This window comes from Panthera pardus, unplaced genomic scaffold, assembly GCF_024362965.1.
Source record: "Panthera pardus isolate Hobbes unplaced genomic scaffold, ASM2436296v1 HiC_scaffold_24, whole genome shotgun sequence".
NCBI lineage: Eukaryota > Metazoa > Chordata > Mammalia > Carnivora > Felidae > Panthera > Panthera pardus.
Genome location: NW_026526810.1, coordinates 124,360,568 through 124,378,730, shown reverse-complemented (window position 1 = coordinate 124,378,730; position 18,163 = coordinate 124,360,568).

The window sequence follows — 18,163 nt, the reverse complement described above, 5'->3', positions numbered from 1 at the left end:
ATTCTGAGACCAAACTGCAGTCCTGTTACAGGGAAGTTCTGTAGGTGCTTACCAGTCTACGTGTCTTCTGCTTGAAAGGTAAGAACGTCAGTTTCCATAGGCAAAGGGAGAGTAGCTGCTGTGTTAAAGTAATAAATTATGGATGCTCCTGAAACTAAAAGGAATGACTTTGCTGGCTTCTGCATAGGGCAAATCTAGTGAATCAAGCTGATTTGAATCATTACCCTGGGATAACTCTGTTTACAGTGCTTCTGTCCTTGTAGAATTGACTGGGATGTCACTTCTCTTTCCTCTCCCTGAGCTCTGTGGCTAAAGACCCCAGTGTTGAGGGTAGGAGACTTTGTGAACAGGGGCTCTGGGTTGGATTTTTGGCCTTCTAGCATGGGCTTCAATGTAACATCTCTCCATTAGTAAAATGGGAATAGAAACATTCCTTCAAGGTTTGAGAGAATTGAAAACTGAACATAAAGGACTTGATTTAGTTTCTGGAACACATGATAGATGCTTACATATAATTTACTTCTCTTATTTCTCTCCCTTCACTTTGTGTCTTTTTCCTTTTTTCTTTTCCCTTTGTCTTCTCCTTTTTCCTTTTCTCTTACCTTTTCTCTTACCTTTTCTCTTTCCCTTTTATTCTCTCTCATTCTGCTCCCCTCTACAAACTCTGATCAAGGAAAACTGGTATTTGCTTCTCCCTAAATATTCCTTCCGTTTTCTCATCTCCACACATGTCCTCATCTCATCCCCTCTCCTAGCGTGACTTCTCCCTCTTCCCACTGATCTAAAACTTCAGGGTCCTTCCTACTTTCCATACTCTTTCCTCTGTGAAATATTTCCTGCTCATCTCAATTTGAAATCATCTCTTCCTCCTGTGAATTCCCATAGTTCTGGTCTATTTGCTATTTGGTGGCAGGAAAAGAGCTTATGGCCCAGGAGTCAGGAAACATGGATCATATTCCTGGCTCTACCACTAAATAGCTATGTAACCTCAGGCAAGTCATTTACTCTCCATAAGTTTTATACTTCCCATCTATAAAATCAGGCAGTGAAACTATATAATTCTTTAACTGGAGGACTTTCTGCTACAAATTATAAAAATGCTACTCCGATATCTTAAACCACAACGGAGTTTATTGCATTATATAACTGAAAAGTCCAAGGTTACAGTCAAGGTCAGCTGGATCCAGAAGCTCAGATGATCATCAATAATAACTGGCAATAAAAATAACTACCTTCTTTCCTGATAATGTCAGCAAAACTCTCCATGCTGACTCTCATTAGGCTGTACTGAGGCATGAGCTCATCCCTGAATCAGTCACAGTGGACAGAAAAATAAATATTCTCATTTGTCTAGACTTTATCACATGCCCACCCTTGGAGCTGAGGATATGGCCAGCCCCACCAAAATGCATTGGCTGAAAGTAGAGGGATAGTTCTCTAGAAAAGTCTGGGTACTGCTGTCAGAGGAAGGGGCAATGGATTCTGAGAATGCAAAAATACTAGTTATCTACTACAGTCCACCCCTTAGCTGATAATCTTCCATACACCAATCTTCCTATAAATCCAGCTTCGGAGTGCCCTGCCACACACAAGGCAGCTATTCCATGTGCAACACTAAACACAGTCATCTTTTTCTCCAAGGAGACATGGCCCAGGTTTTGTCTAGTTACTGTGTCCATGCAATTCCAGGCTTTCTTGGTGATGCATGTTCCTCTCTGTCAGATTGAGTGTGGCTCTTCAATTTCTACAGCCTTTGAATAAGTGACGTTTTCCCCATCCACCCAGTAGACACTAGTGAAGAAAAAGCAAGGTAACCTCTATTAAAGCATTCATTTGAAAAAGGAAAACAGGAAACAGTGGTTATTAGCCCATGGCATATCCTGCTGGAGGAAGGTAGGAAAGTTCCCTGCAGGGGCAGTGGAATGAGTGCCTTGACTAGCCAATCCAGCTGCCCCGGGTTTTGTTCTCCTTGATGCCTTCCATAAACATAGGAGACATGGACTTTGAAGTGACTTGCCCTTCGGGAATGCAGTGCTTTAGTGGCTGGTTTCCTGTTAGCCTGGGTTCAAGTGCATCAGCAATGCAGTCATCTGCAAGGAATAGAATGCCTGGCTAACAGTGGCTTAAACAAGCATGAGTTTGTTTTTCTCATGTAACAGTATATCCAGAGGGGGCAAGCAGTCACCAGCATTAATTATATCAAGGGCCAATGAACTGTGATTTTATTGGCCTTTTCTAATACATGGAATGCTGCAGCTCACATATGCATTCAAGGGAAGAAGAAGGTGAAAGGACTGCTACAGTGTGTCTGTCCCCTTTTACCACAAAATGTAAAAGCTTTCCCCAAGTTCTCCTCAAACTTCTGTTTAGATCTCATTGACCAGAATTGCATCTTATGGTCACTGCTAGCTGGAAGGGAGGTTGTGGAAGCTAGTATTTTGTCCTCTGTTCCCCAAATAGAACTGAGATTTATTAGCAAGGAAGGCCTGAAAACTGCTATAGGGATTGAGAGTGAAGGTATGGGGGGTGGTAAGTTTGGTTTTCCAAAGTAAAGTTAGGGATCAATTACTACAAAAAGAGGGGGAAGCATGCCAAGTAGGAAAAGACAATAGACTGCCACCACAATCCCGAATAGACTGTTTCTGACTCTACAAACCTTTGGTCCAAAAGGCATAAATTAAACAAAAAGAAAAGTTGTGTGTGGGGCTTAAATAAAAGAATACTAATATTGAAGAGGAGATTTGGAAAGTGAAAGTCAGTGGCAATTATTTTTAAAATAACACCTTTCTGAGATAACAATGACAACTTTTGACCTTATCAGAAATTTCAGGAAGGATGAAGGAGACTTTAAGCATCCTGACATGTGCCTTGTCATCTGTAGCATAGGTGATATTTCTCTTAGGGATGTCAAGGAACTAAGGCTGCCATTCCCCCTCCTTTCCCCCTTCCTCCTTCCCATAGTAATGGAATATGCTAGGAATCAGTTTCTGATTTACATAACCACTGAGGCTAAATGGCCAGGAGCCTCTGCTGCCCCCCTTTCCCCTGACCCCACCCTGCAGTTAATATCCAGAGCTAAGAAGGCTTAAGAGAGATTTTTAGATGAGTTTCATTATTCCCAGACTGGATTAGTTGGCTCACCCAATGTGAGCCTAAAGGCCCACTTAGAGCCCCCTCCCCCCAGCCAGGGGCTCCTGAGTGATCATCTTAGGAGGTGTTTATGGCAGGGTGGGTCTTGTGAAATGGGCAGCAGCACAAAGTGGGTTGCAGTTCTGGGGCAGGGGAGCATTTGAGGGAGTGGAAAGGAGATGCTTCAGTTCTGGGCATGCCCCAAGGGAATGAAGCTAATACAATAGACCTGTTCATTGGAAACCAAGTTAATTTTTTGAAGCAAAGGCTAAAATAGGCTTTCATCTTTTCCTTTCTCACTTCCTCACCCCACACCTAACCTAAAATAATAATAGAAGTGATTAGGAGCAGGTCTGCTATGCAAAACAAAATAAACCTGCTTCACGACAATGACCAATTCTGTACTAGAGCACATTGGCCAGTTCTTTGACTGTTGGCTCAACTGAAAAAAGAATGCATCAAGCAAAAGAGCCTCTCTCAGGCAGTCTCCAGAGCCCATGGCCCTTTAAATTTATCACCCCACAGGGAGGGAGTAGAAATCCTTTTTAGGATTCATACTCAGGATTTTAATCTGTTTTCTATTTTTAACCTTTAGAAGAGAAGACGAAACCCTGCAAACTAAAAGAAGCCATTATCTTTGCTAAAGTAATTTCAGCTCTGAGAGAGCGAGAGTCCAATTTAGCTTTCTAGGTTGGGGTAGTTGTTGTTGTTGATGTTGTTGTCGTTGTTGTTTTTAATTCCTTGCAAATTAGAACAGGTGCTAGCAGATCTGTGAAGCTGAGAGAGTGGGTCCTGTGGGTGCCAGGAAAGAGGGCTGCATATGTCAGTGGGGCTCCCCCAAATCACACATCACTGCTGCCCACAACTACGCCAGCCTGGACTACTGCATATCCTCCCAGTCACTCTTTCATCCATTCTCTACAATTCTGCTCATGTTCTTTTTCTACACTGGGTTCTCATCCCACCATTCCTCTGCTTAAAAACCACACTGAACTCTATATTGTCTTCAGAAGGGAGTACAAACTCCAAAGCAAGATGCACAAGGCCTCCCAGCCATCTGCTTTCTCCAGCCTGCCTTTCCATATCATCTTGTTCTTTGCAACCAGTGGCCTTTGCCTAGTACAGCACCTGCTGCGGATTGTTTCATTTGTCCGGCAAATGCTAATCAGCCATACCAGTCCCCATCTCCTGCATTTAATGTGCATTTACACTTCTCCAGGCTCTGTACATTCAAGCCCTTCCCTTTGCCAGGAATAGCCTTTCCCATTCCATCTGCCTGAGAAGCAGGTACTTATTCCCAAGCCTCCAACTCAAATGTCAGCTCTTTTCCATAGCCTCCCTTGACACTCCCTTCACCCACCCACACACCGCAAGGCAGAATTATTTTGGGTTACCCTCCTCTTTTATGCATTCCACTGCAGTAGCAGTTGCCACATTGCATATTTATATAGCCTGATATGCTATAAAAAGATAATTGGGTTCCTAAGAAAATTGACTTTATCAAAATTAAATTACAAACCAATTGATTTGGTGAGAGATAAAAGGGGTTGCAGTCAGTGTATTCAAGGCTTACAATAACAAAGTTCTCCTGCAGGATTTTCAATAATAAAGCTGCTTTATAGGTTTCACAGCATTTAATTGCAAGCTAAAATATCAAATTGCTTGATTGAGAAAGACAAAAATGAACCCAAACATCTTATTTGACTCACAAGCCTCACACACCCAAGAGCCTTCCAAACCTCAGTCATCTTAGCCTTGACCTTACAACTTTGCCAGCATCACAGTTCATAACAGAGCAAACAAAAGAACCACAGGCATGAACTGGTGTACAAAGGAAGAGACTGTGTGTCCTCACACTACCTGTCATCCTGCTCATCAAGGACTGATCCCTAAGGACAAGCCTATTGTTACCAATGGCAATCAGGGTAATGCAAATTGTGTTTCTTAATTCACTGACCTTATGGTCAATATCTAATTCAATTATGAAAACTCTCTCTGTAGGGAAAGACCTCCATTACTAATCTATTACTTTCCCTCTACATGGGAGGATGCCAAAAGCAGGGAAAATGTCCTACTCAACTTTGTTGTCCCAATAGTGCTGAATTGATGACAGATGTCCTGCGTTGTCCAGATAATTTACTTTAGTCTTGACTTTAGCGCTTGCTTCATGTGTAGGCTGTTTTGGCATGAGCTGGATCCATTTCCCATCCTCACCTCAAGCTTCTGTATACTGATTACAAGATTTTATTGTCATGAGGATTGTTCTTAATATAGCCCTTCTGTACTACAATGTTAATATTTATTGAAAACTGTACTAAACCTTTTATGTGAATTATCTCATCTGTTCCTCCCAACAACCCTGGAACATCAGTAATATTACTGACCCACTGTACATAAAGAGTAAACTGAGGCTTAGAAAGGTCAATTATTTGTCCTACAGACAAATAAGTGGAATATAATGGCATAAAATAATCACTCCAAAATAAAAAATCTCATTGGTGTAGATATCCCCCAACCTTTAGTTGTTTTATAGCTCTCAACCTCAAATAGACAGTCAATTCATTTATTTGCACATTTTCAATTAGTGTATCTTTTTTTTAAGTAGGCTTCATGCCCAGCATGGAGCCCAACACAGGACTTGAACTCACAACCTGAGTTGAGATCAAGAGTCAGATGCTCAATCAACTGAGCTACCCAGGAGCCACTGCAGTTAGTTTATCTTGCAATATTGAACTGCATAATATTGGATATTCAAGGTATACTTCTGTTTTTATGGCCAAGGAGGTACTAATTTGAACATTCTTAAGCTAAAATGACCATAGATGTTTTCTCTAGCAGAAAATGGAGGCCCTCGGTCATTTATTTGTCCAGTGTAGTGTGGACCAGAGGTATTTTCTAAGGGAAATCTTGGCCATATCCAGGGGACACACTTACAGTGAGGTCTGAGGAGGTGGAATGAATGCATTTTCCCAAAAGGGTAGAGACCCTCTCAAGAGTTGGCGTATGTCTCAGCACTTAATCCATCCCATAATGCATGTCCTTCAGTTCTCTTCAGATATATCTTTGCATGCTTGCTACCTGATTCTTATCAACAGCCTAGTTTGTACAAATAACGTTAGTGATGATGTCTTGAAGTACTGTGCCTACAGCCTTCTAATTCACAGATAAGGTATCTTAATTTTAAAATGAGACATTATACATATAATTAATTAATTATGGTGATTTCAGATAAGTCATTTAACTTTCTTACACCTTAGTATCCCCACTGGTACCATGAGGTGGTTGGTCTGGATGTCAGAGTGATTTCCAGGGCTAACATTTCATCAAGTATCCTCAACTCTAGCCATACATGTGCTCATGAGAGTCTCATCACAAATTACAAATGCATTGGAAGGTCCAAGCATTATTTCTGTTTGGTTTAGGAATGCATTAGAATTTGTGGCTTCCTGGGGAGAGTAATAAATGGGCAATGGAATCCTTCCCCTCTCCTACTGCAGCCAGTTTCCATGGAAAGTCACATGAGTCCAAAGAAGTTGACTTCTCCAGAGGAGTTGAGAGGGTGTTGCTACAGTTTGTGTAAGAGGTGGTGTCAGGCCAGACTGGTGTCAGTGGGAATGAACTCAAGAAGTAATTTTAATGGATTGGAAATGGGAGATGAGGGAGAGAGATGAATCAAGGATTCCCAGGTTTTCTGACTTGAGCAACCTGGTAGATGGAACTATTTGCTGAGAAAGAAAAGTAGGAGGAACTGGTTGGCAGTGGGCACAATCACAGTTTGATATTGTCCATATGCATCTGTGCCCACTCCCCAGCCCCCACTTAATTGAAAACTCCTGGAGAGGAGCAAGCTTGACCTGCTCCTCTTTGAACCCCCACACAGCACCCAGCACCCAGCATGGGGCTGTCAGCACAGACTTGCTGACTAAATGACCATTCTCAAGTCAATATCTTGGTGTCAAATAGTAGGTAAGGAATGTGTAGTGGAGACTGAGGTGGCTTTGGTCCCAAAGGGGAATTTGTTGGCTCATGATCTAAAAACCAAGGAAGAGCAGGGCTGAAACTGGCCTTAAGAGACAGCTAGAGCCAACACTCAAAGCCTACTAGGGTCTTCTTCCCCTCCAGTTTCCACTTTTCTCTGGGTGTTAGCCTCATTCACTATCATTCCTACTTTTTACATTCTTCTTCATGTAATACTTTTACAAATCATCTTCTTCATGTACTTGTGTATTGCCTGCCTTCCTACCCCATGCCCTATCATGTAAACTCCATAAAGACAGGAATTACTTCTATCTTGTTTATTGCTACTTCCCCAGCATCTCAAATAGTGCCTCTCTTTGAGTGGAGGTCTTGTAAAAATTTTATGAATGAATGAATGAATGAATGAGCAAATGAAAGGCTTTTTCATGCAAAAGGCAAGGATTCTGTCTCAATTTGCCTACCTCTGAGTCTAATCACTATGCCCAGGGGTTTGAGGTACTATCATTGTCTCATCTTGAGTCATGCCCCTGTGTCTGGGGGTGGGAGGAGACACAGAACCAAAAGTAGGACAGACAAAAGCTATGGGCAAAGAGAAGATCTTTGGCCAACAACATTACGGGCAAATGGCACTAAGAAGTAGTCTCTTAGACACTGCTGAGTGTAAACTATTCTCAGCCCTGACCTCTCCTTGGAAATGTGTGGGCATTGTCCCTTCCAATCTCCTGGCTTCTGAGTTACAGTAATTTGGACATATTTATGAGACACAGACTCTGGGCAATCTATTTAAACCTTGGATGCAGTGATAATATTCTCCAAACCAAAATTCAAATACACAGTCTGATAAATGTGGGGACAACAGGATGCAACGTTTAAATTAGGCTTGTTCCCAAAATGTCATGATAGTTGCTGGTTTCTCCTATAGGTGTCCACTCCAGGTTAGCTGGGAAGCCATTAGCCATTTGAGCCTTGATTCAACGAATGACATTTACATGGGGGAAGTGCTGGCATTAGCTCATCAACATCATTTGCAGTATCCAGCAGTGAGTCCAATTTCCCTTAACCATTTGGAAAAGTGGCAAATTATAGGGAACAAATGTTCCTTCCAGCAGCAGGAGAGACACCTGCCTAATGAATCAGCAGTTATGCAGATGGTAAAATGGAGAAACCAAGCAGGAAAGGTCTGGAGTCGGCTTCTCTCGATAAGTAATCAGTGCCAGAGCATCTTCCCCCCCTCTAATCCTGCTGGGCTGGACCACATGGCTTTCCACACAAATGTAGGTCATTTAAAATGCTGTCAGCAAGCTGGTGTTTCTTACTGCCAAGACACTGGAAAACCTATAATGACTAGGAGAAATTATTTCCAAGCTGGTGTTTCTCTCTTAAAACAGAGAATCCAGAATTTTAAAGCTGTATTCTATACTCAGAGTCATGATTCTCCTTCAGTGTTCCCCAGATAGCTACCAACTTTGTACGTGTATGGGTTCAGGGGTGGGAATGGAAGTAATGGGAAAAGGAGGGGAAGGAAAGAGTGCTAAGCTGTCTTTTTAAAGGCACTAATTACAATTTTGCACTTTACTCTTGAAGGTATTTTAAAGCATTATACCCACTTATATGAAGAATCAAAATGTCATCCTTTATGCCAAGATCTGGAGACACATTTGGCCCTTGGTTTGGCTGAAAAAGAAAAGTATCTGTTCTACTGATTGAATTTACCATTTTGCAAAATTACCTCTGTTTAATTCATGAAATTTAATCATGATCATGCTGGGATTTATTGCTTCTCATTAATGCTTCCTTTGAAGATGAGTGGGAAGACCTAAGGTTGAGAGGAAAGAAAGATTCTTTCCAAAGTACTGTAAGATTTAATTTGGATTTTATTAAATCTCATTAGTTCACTAATACAAAATTTATAACACTTTGGACAGACAGTGGGCTGGTATTTATCTTCGTTTAATCTATGAAAAAGTGATTTTTCTCTGCAGGTGAATGATATCAATAAGTCTCAAGGGGATATTCTATATCCTTGATAGAATATTTATTAGACACTTTCTTTTATGTACAAGTACTATACTAATTTCAAAATTTTTCATATATTCATTAAAGAAGATGGATAGAGGCTACCTCTTGAAATACTTTCCTATTTACTATTGTCATTGCTTTTTTTTTAAAATTTTTTTTTAACATTTATTTATTTTTGAGACAGAGAGAGACAGAGCATGAACAGGGGAAGGCCAGAGGGAGAGGGAGACACAGAATCTGAAGCAGGCTCCAGGCTCTGAGCTGTCAGCACAGAGCCCGACGCGGGGCTTGAACTCACAAACCGTGAGATCATGACCTGCGCCGAAGTCAGACGCTTAACCGACTGAGCCACCCAGGCGCCCCATTGCCATTGCTTTTTAATTTTTACTCTTCCTCATTCCAAAAAGTGTCTGAACCAGCCTACAACAGAGGGCAATCTATGTAATTAAAGCTAAATGTATGTCTGATTACCACATCACACAAAAATGTTGAACCAGATTTTCATTAAATCGGGAGAACATTTTGGGGATGGTCTGTCTTAAAAAAATGGGTGAATCTGAAATTAATTTTTGAAAAGTTCTGGGAAATGCTGTAAAAATGGTGTAGCAGTTTTAGTGGAAAACCCAAAATAAGAGTGACTTCAAAAAAGTAAAATTTATTTCTGATTCACCTAAGAGAACCCATTAGCTAGGTGGCTGGAGCTGAGAGGATGACTTTCCAGGCATCAGTGACTTACTACCCATCTTTTTGTTCCATCATCCTAGTGCAGGCTTCTATCCCTTGGGATACTTCATGGTCCAAGATAGCTGCTGGTGTGACAGGGATACTACCCATTCAACAGGTAGGAAAGACAAAAGACTCCCTCTCCAATGGGTCAGCACCCTTTAAGCAGCCTTCCTGGAAATCCCACAGAAAACTTACGTTAAAGCTCATTGGTCAAAACTTAGTCACATGACCAAGCTTCACAGAAAGGGGACTTTTGTTAATAAGGAAGAACAGGAGAATGGATGTGGGGTGGAACCAACCAGTCCCTGCCATGAACAGATAGATAGCCATCCGTCTGGGTGGCTACAATTGTGGTATAACCTGAGGAGGAGAACTAGAAAATGAAGAGCAAGGAAAGTAAACGAATGCATGCAGTTACTATGATTAAACAGCAGCTTTAACACTGATCTTCTTGATAGCCACCAAAAAAAAAAAACCCATTGTTTTTACTTAAAAAGCAAATATATCAATTCTTCAGTAGAAGCAATATGTATATTGGAACTGAATACTATAATGTTTCTCTCACTGGCACCACATACAAGCATAATAGACACATGCTCTGTACTTTCAAAATTACTTTCATTATTAAATATTCTATCCCATTGTTCTCCATACACATACTCACCTCTGCACATCCAATTTCTGTCTTAGCAAACATGGTCACCTTGGGTATTGGAAACAGTGAAAGGCACAATTGAATGTTGTGATAAATTTTGCAGGCAGTATGAAGAGTGGTTCTGTGGAAATCAGAGGAAGGGATGAAGCAGAAATGTCATAGTGTTGTCATCCATGCCCAGGTCTTTTGTTTTATAGGCCCCTGGACCTCACTGATACCAGGCTTGACCAAGTCCTGGAAGACTAACTTGGCCTAACTGAAATGCACATGAAATGGAGACAAAAACCAACAGTAAGTAAAATAATTGTCACAAAGACTAAGAGTGTCTTTCCTGGCATTATCTGCACATTTTCTCTCTTTAGTTAAGATATTTGGGAAGCCCAATCTTGATCCAAAGCCACACTTTGGATCTGTCATGAAAAATCTCTATCACAGGGGTCAAATTACTCAAAACTCAAACAATTCATTTATCTCCCTCTTAGGCAAGTGTACATGGAAACCCAAAGGTTGCTTTGAAAACAGGAAATTAGAGGAAGTTAAGTGATACCCTGAATATTTAATGGCATCAAGACTGTCTACTACCACATAGATGGGATAGTTTTGCCTAGAGAATGGAAATCATAGAAACCTTTTGGCTGAGACTCTTCTCTCCTTAATACAGTCTCAACATGCATGACCAACATTTGCTCCTTTACCCTTCTTTTTTGAGGCTCTCATGGCTGCCCAAACCTCCTTGGGGACATAGCATTCTTTAATGATGTCCTGCTTACCCAAAAAAGCTTTTTCTCTTTTGGGTGACCTTTCACTTCTTTGCTCTTCTTCATTGAGTGTTCCTCTCCTGGGTTAACTCTGAGAGGGCAATCCAGAGTCTTATGGGGGCCATTGTAGTGAAATCCCTAAGTATGGTCTTCAAATGAACTTTCGTAAATATCAAGAGCATAAGACTCTAGTGGCTATCATTTATTGAGAGCCCATTGTGTTGGCCAATGGCCAAAGGCAGCTTTACTTATAGTTTCTCATTAAATCCATAAAATCTAGTGGGAAAGATTATTATGTCATCTTACAGCTAAGGAAACTGAAACTTGCAAAGTATATTCATTTCCTAGGGCTGCCATAACAAATTATCACAAACCTAGTGGCTTAAAAACAATAGAAATGTATTCTCTCAGAGTTCTGGAGGACATCAGTCTAAAATTAAGGTGTTGGCAAGGCTGTAATCCCTCCAAAGACTCTAGGGGAGACAATTCCTTGTCTCTTTCAGCTTCTGGAGTGGTTACATCCTTCCAATCTCTGCTTCCATCTTTATGTCACTTTCTCCTTCAGACATCTAGCATTCTTCCACTGATGTTCTATAGTATAGGAGAAGGCACAAAAAATGAATTTCTTATTTCTACAGCCCTCTGGTTCTCAGGTGGACTCCCGTACAGGACTGCCTTCTCCTTGGAGGTTCTGAGCAGGGACCAGCATTAAGAATCACATCACAGTGAGCTAAAGAAAGTAGATATAAAGCCACTCTCAGAATAATGGAGTCAAGACTAGAATCTGGTTCTGCTTGATGAGTGCTCATTACTTTGATCTCTACAATACTGGATGATAGTATCAGAGTCCATGTCATAGTTTGAGTTAGGTGGGTCACTAATAGTGTTACCTAACAAGTGTGGCAGTTTCTCAGAGTGTCAGCTGTAGGTGTGCCTCCTAACACCTCCACCATGTACCAGGCTCTGTGCTGTATCTTGGGGACACAGGTACAATTCAGCTATAATCCTTGATGCCAAGGTACTAGGAGAAGACAAGCCAGTGATCAAATAAGCAGGCATGGTGAGATGCAAGTGTTGCAGTAATAGAAGTTTGTATTATGGGGTAACATAGAGGAGGGGATGGTTTGTTTCAGAAGAGGCCGGACTCAGGGATGCTTTTACAAAAAAGTATGGGTTCTCTACCCAAGATTATACAGTCAGTAGGCAAAGCAGCTAGAATGGGAGCCCCGATCTGTCCACCTCCAAAAACATTCTTAATGTTCTTTCCACTCTGTGAAGACGTTTATGCAAGGGCAAAATTAATGAAGTAGAAGTATGCACCCCAGGAGGTCTGACCTGGTCCAAATTAGAACTTAGAATGTCTTGAGGGGTGGACATAGCATTTGTTTGTATGTCCTTTTCTGAAATATCACCTGTCTCAGCTGGCTGGTGATGATGGGAGAAGAAACAGCAAAATATTCTAGGTTTCTCTCTCAGAAGGCATCCTGGAGTGCTGGTTATTGCCTCCCTGATTGGGGGAAGCAGACGACCAGATGGTCATACTCTGTTTATTTTCTTCAAAAAGCACTTTAACTGTTTATCTAAAAGCTAATCTTGTAACGTACAGCATTTAAACTAACTTATCTCAATTAATCTAATTAGTAAGATACAGCTGCATACTCTGTAGGATAAAGGCAGTGTGCTCTCTATTTCTTTGGCCCCCACCAGGTCTAGCCCAGATCCTTGCATATAGTAGGTGAGCAGTACAATTCTATTGGACTAAATTGAGTTCTTCTTGTGCACTGTTGGTGGGAGTGTAAAATGGTGCAGCTGCTGTGGAAAACAGTATGGAGGTTCCTCAAAAAATTAAAAATAGAGTTACCATATGACCCAGCAATTCCTCTTCTGGGTATATACCCAAAAGAATTGAAAGCAGGGTCTCCAAGAGATATTCATGGATATAACCCATGGTCATAGCAGCATTATTCACAACGGCTAAAATGTGGAAGCAACCCACGTGTCCATTTATGGTTAAATGAATAAACAAAATATTGCATATACCCACAGTGGAATATTACTGAGCCTTAAAAAGGAGGAGATAGGCTACAACATGGATTCAATTTAAGGACATTATGCTAAATGAAATAAGCTGGGCACAATAGGACAGACACTGTAGGAGTTCACTTATGTAAGGTGCCTAGAGTAGTCAAGATCATAAAGACAAAAAAGTAGCATGGGGGGAGGGGAATCTGGAGAGTTAGTGTTTTAATAGGTACAGTTTCAGTTAGAGAAGAATGAGTTCTGGAGATGGATGGTGGTGATGGTCACACACCAATATGAATGTACTTAATGCCACTAAACTGTACACTTAAAAATGGCTAAGGGGCGCCTGGGTGGCTTGGTCGGTTAAGCGTCTGACTTCGGCTCAGGTCATGATCTCACGGTCCGTGAGTTCGAGCCCCGCGTCGGGCTCTGTGCTGACGGCTCAGAGCCTGGAGCCTGCTTCCGATTCTGTGTCTCCCTCTCTCTCTGACCCTCCCCCATTCATGCTCTGTTTCTCTCTGTCTCAAAAATAAATAAACGTTAGGGGCGCCTGGGTGGCGCAGTCGGTTAAGCGTCCGACTTCAGCCAGGTCACGATCTCACGGTCCGTGAGTTCGAGCCCCGCGTCAGGCTCTGGGCTGATGGCTCAGAGCCTGGAGCCTCTTTCCGATTCTGTGTCTCCCTCTCTCTCTGTCCCTCCCCCGTTCATGCTCTGTCTCTCTCTGTCCCAAAAATAAATAAACGTTGAAAAATAAATAAACGTTAAAAAAAAAATTAAAAAAAAAATGGCTAAGACAGTCAATTTCATGTTGTGTGTTTTAATCGAATAAAAAAAAAGGGAAGATGGGCACCTGGGTGGCTCAGTTAAGCATCCAACTTTAGCTCAGATCATGATCTCACAAATTCCAGCCCCGCTTCAGGCTCTGTGCCTCCCCCACTCTGTCTGTCTGTCTGTCTCTCTCTCAAAAATAAATAAAACAATAAAACAATAAAACAATAAATAAATAAATAAATAAATAAATAAAACATTAAAAATTTTTTAAAGAAATAAAAATTTTTTGAAAAGGGAAGAAAAAAGGAAGTGATAGAGAGGTCAAACAAACTTCATCCCCTCTGAGGTTTGTTGTGCTTTTGGTACACATTTCAACTTTCATAATAAATAGATTGATGTACAAAAAATGTTTGAGTTCTATTTAGCATCCCCATACAATGTTGGAAACCAGTAAGAATTCAAGTCATATTAATTTCATGATCAATTTAAAGTGATAAAGCCTGTAGATAAAATAATTTGGCAAGTAATTGTTATCTGAATGAAAGATTACTTGATCTAATATTCTAAATTTATTGTAGGTCATTGAAAATAATAGGTCCCAAATGATGGTAGAGTTCCCACTACGACCTCCCGTGAAAAGGCAAGGTGTCCCAAAGGAATAGCTTGCTATAAGCTGAGAAATGTGGGGCAGGAGCATTTTGTTTTAATAATAACTTTGTTTATCCTGCTAGTTTCTCTCACTGCTCTTCTTATTCGAGCAGCCAGGCCTTCCCAGTGATGATGACCCAGAAGCGTCCTCCTGGTTTTGGTTTCCAAAAGCCTGAGGCCCTGACTAGGTGGTCAGTTGAAGAAAATAGCTATGAACTGAATGCTTGGGTCCCCAACAATACATGTTGAAATCCTGTGTGGAGCTCTGAGGATTTAGGGGCCTTTGGGAAGGAAATAGGGTTAGTAAGGTCATGGGGGGGAGCCCTCATGATGGGATCAGTGTCCTTGTAAGGCTTGGCATGGGGCTTTCTTCCCTCTCTACTCTTACCACGTGAGGATACAATGGGAAATCAACAGTCTACAGCCTGGAAGAGGGTCCTCACCAGAACCCAGCCATGCTGGCATCTGATCTCAGACTTATGCTTCCAGAATTGTGAGAAATACATTTCTGTTGTTCATTAGCCACCCAGTCTGTGGTATTTTTGCTATAGCCACCCAAGCTGATTAAGACAAGGACTCCACCAAATCTTGGAAGAAGGGGGGGGGGAGCTTTTTCTGAAGACCAAGCAAGCATTCCTTAGGCTGTGGGAATAGGAAATGAAGAGTGAGTGATGAGGGTACAGGCACCACTAGGTTCCTAAACAGGGGGCCCTACAGCCTGCTTCCTGCTACAGCCAGCAAGACCCAAAGAGGAGATGGCAGGTTTGTGAGTTTGGCAGGTGGCTGACTGCAACCTGGCAGTAGTGGGGAGAGCCCTGAGACACGAAGGACCTTTGTGGACAGGAACAGGGCAACTCTGTGGCAGCTGCACAGATTGATGGCTGTGGCACCTCTCAGGAAATCTCCTTTCCAGTAAGACTGCCCTTCCAACAAGGCTAGAGCAGCAGTTGGATCATTGGCTTGTACTGAAATGGTTTGTTGTTGGAGGATTTGCTACACACATAGAATAGACTTCCCAGAGTTAAATATGTATATGACACAACTCCCCCATGCTCTCCAGAGTTGAGAGGAAATAGAAAACATTCATCCTTAGTGGTGATAGGCACTATTTGCAGGACAGTTTGGCAAATCTTGCCACAAGCTTTAATAGCATACAGACTGTTGGGCCGCCTGGGTGGCTCAGTCAGTTAGGCGTCGACTTCAGCTCAGGTCATGATCTCACAGTTTGTGGGTTCCAGCCCCATGTCAGGCTCTTTGCTGACAGCTCAGAGCCTGGAGCCTGCTTCTGATTCTGTCTCCCTTCTGAATCTGTCTCCCTCTCTCTTTGCCCCTCCCCTACTTGCTCTCTCTCTCTCTCAAAAATAAACATTAAAAAAAATTTAAAGCATACAGGCTGTTCAACTCTGTACCTCTCTACTTCTAAAAATTTATCTTAAATGATTCATTTTGTACTAAATACTAGATCAAAGATTTAAGAACAAGATTGTTCAGTGGAGCATTGTTTGTAACAGAAAAACATAGTAGGAAACCACCAAATTGTTCAATCACATGGTTGGATCAGAGATGGGAAAGTGAAAGCTCTCTTAGCCAACCTAACTGAACTGACTTCCTTTTTCTCCATAAAATCCACTGACTAAGGCTGTGGTCCCTCCAGCAGGCCAGTGGGCTATGCAGAGGAGTGCACTGAATACCTTCTGCCACCTGCTGAGGTGTGTGGTCGCTAAGAGCCTGCAGGAATCACCCCAAGGTAGCTCATGGCAGTTGTACTTACTATCTTCATCCCATGATATAATGAAATATTATGTAGTGATACAATATGGGTGCAGAGAGAAAGAGTTGTTTCTATGAAAACTACCTTGAGTGTATAAGAAAAACTTTCCTAAATCAGAGTTCCCAAGGAATCACTGTGGAATGAGATCTGAGTGAGATCATTATAAGTAAGTGGGGAAAATTAGAAGGATTTTGCACATGGAATGTGTGGCTGTGTCTTTAAATGTTCACCCACTTTATTTTTTTTTTAATGTTTATTTATTTTTGGGAGAGAGAGACAGAGCACAAGCTGGGGAGGGGCAGAGAAGGAGGGAGGGGCAGAGAAAGAGGGAAACACAGATTCTTTCTGTGTTTTCTTTTTGTTTGTTTGTTTTTTTAAGATTTTATTTTTAAATAATCTCTACACCCAGTGTGAGGCTCGAACTCACAACCCCGGGATCGAGAGTTACATGCTCCACCCACTGAGCCAGCCAGCAGAGTGCTTTCACATGTACTATATGGTGTTATTCTCAGACCATCTCACTGGTTAAAGGCAGAGCCAGTTTTTTACCTTTGCTTTACAGATGAGGAAACCGAGGCAGGCAGAGTTGGAATGATTTGACCAAGGTCTCCCAGCTGTAAGGCTGGGAACTGGGACTAGAATACACACCTCCTGACTCCTGGACAGGGACAGGTGCAGCCGAGTCATTCCTTTTACTGAAACCACACCAAACCTGCTGCCTGCTCAGCCAGCAGAGAAAGCCTGAGAGGACCTGGTTTCTGAGGAAGCAGGAGCAAGGCCCTTCTGTCTGGACCTGGGGGTTTGACAGGAGGCCAGATCTCTGTTCTGTTCCAATTCACTTTCTGCAAGGCTGTAACCTCTAGAATTCCCAGGAGGATGATCACAATGAAACATAATCTGATAGCCCCGAAGCAATCCCCAGCACCTGCTTGTTCCTTCCCACAAGGACATCACGTCCTGCAGGCTGCCATCAAGAGCAAGTAGCTTATAGCCCTGTTACCCTCCTATGGCAAAGCTCTGTGTCTCTGTGTCAGGTTGGTGGGAGACAAAGGGATGACAGTGTCTCTTCTTGATGGTTGCACCTCCCCAGAAATGAAGGGAAGGTTGGCTCAAGGTGGCCATATTTGTGTAACTGCATGCTTTTAGCATTTCCAGCTCCACCCAAAGACCTTACATTCAGTAGAAGCATCTATCTCAAGAGCAGATTCAGGGAGACAGCATTGCCATTTGGGTGGTTGTCCTCAGAATTCTTGTCCATACACTGGAGGTGCTCAGTCCCTTGAACAGCCCCATTCTGTGACAGCAGAGTCTTGGAAAGAGATGAGTTTGCCCTGCTAAGGAGTTTGGTACTGAAGGCCAAGTACAAGCTGCATCCCAGAGATGCCTCATTCCCCATGTGGCTATGCAGCAGGTGCAATCTGACATAACCTTCCCCTTAAAGGTTCAGAGTTGAACTTCCAGTGAACTGGAAAGTTCTAGGTCTCTGGAATTCTTTTCCCTTCCTAGCTAGCTCAAGCTGGGTGGATTGAATTTGGAGGACATAGTTTTTCAAAAAAGAAAGAGAGGAAGGGAAGGAGAGATTGAGAAAGAGAAAGAGAGTGGGAAGAAGGGAAGGAAGGAGGGAGGAAGGAATAAAAAATGAAAAGAGGAAGGAAGGAAGGAAGGAAAGGAAGGAAGGAAGGAAAG